The following is an 8,453-nucleotide window of genomic DNA, read 5'->3' on the forward strand; positions in this document are numbered from 1 at the left end:
CTTTAGAGAGGGTAGACCTGGTGTTCAGGTGCCTTGAAACCTTCTTCCTCTTCCACCATATTTCCCCCCCCCCCCATTTTGGTCTTTCTCCAACTGTCTGGTTATTTTGTTGTTGTTTGATCCATTACAAATAAAAATTCTGCTTTTTGGATAATAATAACTAATATTCATGTAGTGCCTATTATATGCACTATAATAGTGGGAGGTATTCTCATTTTGCAGAGAGGGTTAGAGACAGACAGTAGCTAAGTAACTTGCACAGAATCATAGCAGTATCTAAGGCTAAATTTGAACTGAAGTCCTTTTGATTTCAGGTCCAGAGTCCTATTCACTTTACCACCCAATTGCCTCCAAGATTTCAGAACTCCTCTAAAATGGATTTATGCTAAACCATATTTAAATATCCTGATAAAATGAATAATCAGCTACTTAGGGAATTTGTAACTAATTCTTTCCCTTCTTGTTTTTCTAATTCTGAGCAGCGAATTTGTAGTAGACCTAATTTTTAAGCCAGTCTTATGTGCAAGGCATGGTCTTTTTATTGCTTAATAATATTTTATATTCCAATTACATGTAAAGATAGTTTTCAACATTCATTTTTGTATGATTTTGAACTCCATTCCTCTCTCCCTTACCTCTCCCTTCCCCCAAGACAGCAAACAATTTGATATAGATTATACATAATCATTTTAAACATATATCCAAATTGTGAAAGAAAAATCACAAGAAGGAAAAACCATGAGAAAGAAGAAACAAACACACACACAAAGTGAAAATAGTATGCTTTGATCAGTATTCAGTCTCCACAGTTCTTTCTCTGGATGCAAATAGTGTTTTCTATCCCAAGCCTATTGGAATTTTCTTGGATCACTGTATCACTGATAAGAGCTAAGTCTATCATAGTTGATTATCACAAATGCAAGGTGTCATCTTCAACTGATGTGATTTAAGGAATGATAGGAAATTTAAGAAATGATAAGAAAGGCATTTTTCCACTTATATTCCTTCCATCGTTTATCATCAGTACCTTAAAATTCCACCATTAGAAATATATCCCTTTATGAATTGAAAGTAATTCAGTCTTTAGAACCTCTCTATTAAAAGGCAAATAATCTTTAGAATGGCATTAATTGATGTCCACATAAAGAAAGGGCTTGTAGGAATAGAGTGAGAGGAAATCATCTAGAAGATGGAGAAGGGTAGACTAAAAGGAAGTGGGAAAACCTGAAAGAAAAAAAAATTACTTTTTCCCACCATCTTATATTGGCCAGCCCTTGAAAACAACACTTAGAAGATAAGGTCTGGGGGCACCTAGGTGGCACAGTGGCTAGAGCACCAGCCCTGAATTCAGGAGGACCTAAGTTCAAATCTGGTCTCAGACACTTAACACTTCCTAGCTGTGTGACCCTGGGCAAGTCACTTAAGCCCAGACTCAGGAAAAAAAAAAAAAAAAAAAAAGAAGATAAGGTCAGTACCATTTTATCCTTACCTTAGTCCATGTGTGTAATTCTCTAATAATTTGGGACTAAAGATCACTGAACTTTTTGTTAAGACCATTGTTAGGGAATGAAAGAGATTTTAGTAGATCATCTAGTCCAATTATCTCATAAATGAGGTAACTGGGGCTTAGAGGGATGGCTTTGTCTGTCAAAGGTCATGCAGACAGTAAGTGGAAGAGATAAGATTCAAACCCAGGTCTTTGGACTCCATATCTAGTGCTCTATCCACTTCACCCTGACCATTCATTGGCACGATGATCAGATTAACAATGCATCTGACTTGTTCTCGCCATGGCTATGCCATCAGGAATTGAAAAATATAGTCATTCCAATCATATTACCCAATCAGAAAGCACTGTATTGAAAATTAGATCTTTGCTCTTTAAATTAGACTTGTCTCTACATTTCCTTCATCACCTTTACAAGTATTTTTGTTGAATATTTTGTGCAATTGATATTAATGATCAGCAGCCTGTTGAATCCATTTATCTCTGATTTTGTATCTTTCTAGGAATATTGAATAATAATAATGTATAGATGGGGAACACTTTAAATCAGCATCCTGTTCTGCTGAATTGAATATTTTTGATTTTCCTTTTTTTTTTTTTTTTTTTTTTTTTCTTTTTGAGAGGCAACCCAGTTAAGAAACTTTCCCAGGCTCACAAAGCTAGTAAGTGCCCTTACTGACTCCAAGGCCAGTGTTCTATCCACTATTGCCAAAATAATGCCTCAAATGTTTCTTTCTAAATTGACTCAGTCTCCCCATCTCACTCAAACTCAAAGCATTCACAGATTCAATTCCATTGATCATCAGTACAGAAGATTTGTTCTGGTTCTGATATCAGCCAGGTCATCTTCCTTAGGCCACCCAGAGTCCCTCCACCCCTTGTTTCTGGGGTCTCACCATACTGATGCTGGCCTTAGTGCAGACACCAATCAACCTAGCCATGAGCTCAAGAGACCTCCCAACTTCAGCTACCCCAGGAGTCAAGATTAGGGGCATGTGCCACCATTCCCTGCTCAAACATCTCTTTTCAACTATAATGGATAAATAATCAGCACAGTGAGATCTTGCATTCTCTTCATCGTTTAGTCAATTATAGAACGGTAGAGAGACAGGGTTTAAAGCAAGAAAGGTGAGAGTCCTTACTCTGCTCCCACCAGACTCCATCTCAAGGATAGTGGGCCACATTTTAGTAAGGACATTGACAAGCTGGCATATATCTGGAGAACAAAGAGCCTGGTGAGGAGACTAAATATTATCCCTTACAAGAATCACTTATTTTAAAAAAGAAAACCTGGGAGAATCTTCTTATTTGAAGAATTCTGTTATGGGAGGGAAATTAGACTTGTTCCCACCTGTAGATGATGATGATGATGATGATGATGAGATTGATGATGATGTGATGATGATGAGATGTAATAATCATAATAAATGATAATCATAGTCGTATGAAGGTTTGTAAAGCACTTCACAAATATCTCCTTTCATCCTCAAAACAGCCCTGGGTAGAGAGATACTATATTATCCTCATTTCATAGATGAAGAAACTGAGGCAGGAATAAGTTTAATTTCTTGTCCACCAGTCTCACAAGTTGGGGGCTGGTTTTGCATCCAGGTTTTGCTGATTCCAAGGCTAGGGTTCTTATCCATTCCATCCCCTACCTGAAGGGGGTGTACATTGCAGAGAACCAGGTCTCAGTTCCACATAAGGGAAAACTGCCCCCAAATGGAAAGGATTACCTTGAAAGCTAGCAGATTCAGGCTTCAAATTCACTTGTCCCGGAAGCAGAATGAGCTGTTTTTGTCCAGGATTTCATTGATCTCAAGTCCTTTCTCACTCTGAGGTTTTGTGAAGCTATCCACCTCTTTTTTCTTTCCCCTCTTCCTGCTTCTGCCCTCTTTTCCCAGCAAATCCTCCTCTCAAGGAAAATTCTAATATCAATCATTTGATAGTTGAGTTTTAAGTCACACTTTCACCTTTCCTAAAGACATTTGCATTGCAAACTTTTTCTCCAATTATGTGGCTATCAAAAAACAGAAAGCTGAGGTGGTCCAATAGGATAAAGCACTGAGGCTGGAGTCAGGAAGATCTGAATTCAAATTAAGTTCAGATACTAAGCAAATCACTTAACATCTGCCCACCTCTATCTCCCAAGTCTAAAATAGGAGTAATAGAACAACAATAATAATGCCTATTTCCTAAGAGTTGTTATAAGGATCAAATGAAATTATATTTATTAAGTGCTTAACATAGAGGCCACAGAGCAGCACAATAAGTACTGGTTCTTTTTCCTTAGCATATAGTTACAGTGCTTTAAAATAATCCTTCAAATGGCACAAGTGTAATTATCGTTATATATGAGGAAATGGAGAGGTTGACAGAGAAAATACACTATCTCAGGGATTTGAACCCAGGGTCTCCCACTCTTCTGAATAGATATTTTTTCCTACTGTGCTATTTTTTGTCTCCTTATGGGATTTCAAACATCGAAAATAGGGAAGGATATTTAGTGTAAAGGGGTTTCCTGCTTCCTTAGCAATATACCTACCACATAAACAGTCATTTACTGTATATCCCAATAGGTGGCCTATGACCACAATCTTGTAAATGGTGGCCCAGAGATTTCAGCCAGCATTGCCCCTTCCACCTCCACACACAAGGAAATCCTCTTTGTAGAATAAGGAGACAGAGTCTTTGCCAAGTATTTGTTGTATGGCTACTCTCTCCCATGGTAACAAAAAAAGGGAAAACATAGACATATATTTGGAATAAACTTCCAAGGCTAAACCTCAGTTGTTTCCCAAATGCCAAAGAATGGCCATTTCTTACAAGTCATCCCTGGCTAGAGCCCACACTGGACTTTGTGGCTGCCCAGGGAAGGCATCCCCCTAGTGGCCAGATAGCACATGAGACTGTAGGGGAGATAGAATAAGTGGGCTGCCTGGCATCTTGGAGTGCTGGGGAGAGAACCAGATGACCATCTCCTCATATGTCCCAGTGGAAGGTGACCGATGGAAGTGACAGCAAAGCCAGTGGTGCTCCTGATTGCTTTTCCATTCATGAAAGCTTTGCAAACACACACGGGGGGGGGGGGGAACGTGGGGTCATGGGCACACTTCTAGGTGGCTTGAAGTGGTTTAGAGGCTGGGTCTAAATATATAATAGTTGCTTTCGATTTTATATGAGAAGATTTATTCAAAAATAAATTTAACTAAAGAGGGAAAAAGAGAGAGAGAGAGAGAGAGAGAGAGAGAGAGAGAGAGAGAGAGAGAGAGAGAGAGAGAGAGAGAGAGAGAGAGAGATTTTTCAAGTTGACTCATTGCCAAGGATTGAAACATCGGAGGCAGCCAGGCCCTTCGGAGACAGCTGCAACATTTCACGGTGTAAAGTCAGCGAATTTCCACAAACCCGCCTGCCAGAGACCACAAAATGGTTTCAAACAACGGCTCGCTTCATGATATTTTTGTTTTTTGAGAAAAAGGCGGGGAGGGGAGCAGGGAGAATGAGTGTCCTTGCGCTGCTGAGTGGGCAGGGTGCACCAAGTTAGCAGATTAATGAAAATGTTTCCCTGGCATGGGGATTTTGATTGCTCTGCTGCAAAATTGCTTGCAGATTCAAAAACAACATGTTTCATCTCAAGCTCATTCTCTTGCCATACATTAGCACTTGTCAATGTAACCATTAAGCACAGTCGGTGCAGAAATTTAATTACAAAACCATTTATTTTATTGAAAGAAAAATAAACCCAAGCTACCTCAAATGCATTAGGTAGGTTCAAAACATGTTCAGCTGATAACACCCAAGGGTAGAGAGGCTGCTACAGGAATAAATGTGTCTTTCATGTGCGGTGGGGACTCAATATTAGAACCAGCTGCCTATAAGTCACTCTTTATTTAGTTTCAATTATGAATTAAAGAACAACTGATTTAATGAAGGAACTTCTTATATCTGAGTTACTCAACTGTGGCATTTGTTCTTCTCTTCCCTATCTTTTTAAGGGATGGAATTGAGAATATTAAGTAGGTGAACAGATTTTTAAAAAAATATTTCTTTTCTTCCCCACTCATGCTTGTCTTTTGTTCTCCTAATGTCTGAAGAATGCAAGGTCTGTGGTATTAAAGGAAGTAACAAAAATGTGCTAAACACATCAAAAAGTCTCCAATCTGTATCTTATTTATGCCCACGCACTCTCCACCATGGATGTCTTCTCTGAGGTTGGAGAGGGCTTAGGGTAAGAATCTCTGGCGAAATAATAGATTTCGGTCAAGTGGTGGGCTGATGTCATGTTATGGGCGGCCTCTGTCTCACTGCTAATGAGCTGCCAATAACAGGTCTGTTTTACTGTTTGCTGGAAGAAAAAAAATAAGTTATAACCTTAGTGGTTTGGACTGATTTGTCAATTTAAAGTATAATTTTTTTCTTTGAGTTATCTGCCCAGTTTCCTATAGGTACCCTCCCATGTAGGCCATTTGTTAGAGGTAATTGGGATGAGGAATTGAGTTTATATTTTCCCCTCACAAATGTGGAGTGTCAAAATTGCCAGGGAAGCATCTTTCAGTTCTCAAGAGAGACATCAAGAGACAGCAATGAGCAGAGACAGAGGCATAGAGAGAGATGGAGGCCTTTCACTCAACACTCACGGCTCTTTTACACTATGTTCTTTTGTTCACATTGACCTCCCCTTTTACCCCTCCTGCTTTCTCCTCATCCCACAACTCCTTGCCTAAGTAATACATTTGCTCATGTCATTATTTCCTTTTGTGGGATTTAGGGAGGAAACGATGATTCAGATGGGCCTCCAAGCTTGCTCTGGAACCTAGACCAACTTTCTCCAGAGGGGACACACATCTTTGTCTAAAGCTTAGCAAACACCAGTGTCCAGAGGCCAGCCAGTAGGAAATCCCCAGCGGGTCACAAAGTCTGGGATCCTTGAGAACTGAACTCAATACCTCCCCCAGACAGCTGTCCCTGCCCTGATCTGCTTATGACAGATGTTCTCTTTTTGAAAGGTAGGCAGAACCTGAACCAGGGCAAAAATATTCTAAATTAAGGAAATGTAGAGTCCAAACTGCTAAGTCCTTTGCCTTTAGATTCTGGAGCTTGGAAGGTTATGGGGACGAGAAGGTTGTGAGTTTTTCTTTAATTTCTATGAGATCTGGCAATCAAATTCAGCAATCTGCCTCAAGGAAGCCCCTGGCTGGCCCCCCATCCTGTTATCACAAGTGCACCAGCAGAGACATATGAAAAAACTACAAACATTCCCCGATGGGGTCAAGGAGGTGAAATCCCATTCCGTTGGAGACTTTCTTGTACTGCCATAGAGTGCAGGCCAGAGCTGGGGTGGGGGAGGCAGAGGGAATAGAGAGGGCCAGGTTGGTGAATGCAGTGTTACAGACTCCGAGTACATGCGGCCGACATTCTAGAGCATCACATCTCACTCAATAAAAGTGCTTGCCAAAGCTGTCTAGTTGCCATGACCGGCCGAGGAGCTCTTTGCCTGCCTCCAGCTCTTGTTAAGTGGTTTCTTTAATTGCACAATTCCATTTCTTGGTTTCAAGCAAGAGAGTCTCCTTAATGGTGTCCTCTAAAGCAATTGTACTGGTTTTTAAAATGATAGGATTTGGGGTTAGAAGTGATACAATAATGGGAGCAGGCCGACAAGCATTTCACAACTGAAAGAAAAAGTGCCCACAACATTCTAAACTTTAACCTGAGTTATTAATATTTTCTTCATCACTTTCTCAAGTCTGAACAATTTGCAAAGCAATAAATCAATTCCCATTTTGCAGAATTTGTAATTCTGAGCATTCTGCAATGCTCACATTGAAATTCTAAAAATCAGTTCTCCTGAATGTTTGGAACTTGCTCTAACACACTGCTGCATATCAATGATCTTTCAACCCAGTCATCTTATTAATAACTAAGTAGCAGAACCATGATATGGAGAGTACTGGATCTTGAGTTGGACCACCTATGTTCCAGTCCTGTCTCTAGTGATTATTTATCTGTGTGAACTTCTGCAAATCTCTTAATCTCTCTAAGCCTCAGTTTCCTTATCTGTAAAATAAGGGTTTGGATGAGATGACCTCTAAACTTCTTTGTAGCTCTAAGATTGATCCTAATGTAAAATGTTTTTTCTTTTCTTTTCCCTCACAAAACTAATTTAATTCAGTAAATATTTATTTATTTTTAAGTGAAGCTTTTTATTTTCAAAACATATGCAAGGCTAATTTTTCAACATTGACCCTTGCAAAATCTTGTGTTCCAATTTTCCTCCATTTCTCCCAACCTCCTCCTCTAGATGGCAAGTAATCCAATATATGTTAAACATGGTCAAAATATATGTAAATCAAATATATGCCTATATTATCTTGTTGCACAAGAAAAAAATCTGATCAAAAAGGAAGAAAAAGAGAAAGAAAACAAAATTCAAGCAACAATAACAAAAAGTAAAAATGCTATATTGTGATTCCTCACTTAGTTACCATAATCCTCTCTCTGGGTATAGAAGGCTTTCATCATCACAAGATCATTGGAACTGGCCTGAATCATCTCATTGTTGAAGAGAGCCATGTCCATCAGAACTGATTATCATATAATCTTAAAAAAATTGTTATTAAAATATTTTATTTGCAAAACATATGCATGGATAATTTTTAAGCATTGATCCTTGCATACCCTTGAGTTCCAAATTTCCCCTTCTTCCCCCATCCCCTCCCCTAGATGGCAAATAATCCAATTTATGTTATACATGTTAAAATATATGTTAAATCTAATATATGTAAACATATTTGTACAATTATCTTGCTGCACAAGAAAGATTAAGTCAAAAAGGAAAGAAAATGAATAAGAAAACAAAATGCAAATGAACAACAATAAAAAGAATGAGACCCACACTCAGTTCCCCACAGTTCTCCCTGGGTGTAGATGGTTCTCTTCATCACAAGAT

The sequence above is a fragment of the Sminthopsis crassicaudata genome, chromosome 2, assembly GCF_048593235.1.
Source record: "Sminthopsis crassicaudata isolate SCR6 chromosome 2, ASM4859323v1, whole genome shotgun sequence".
NCBI classification, from domain to species: domain Eukaryota; kingdom Metazoa; phylum Chordata; class Mammalia; order Dasyuromorphia; family Dasyuridae; genus Sminthopsis; species Sminthopsis crassicaudata.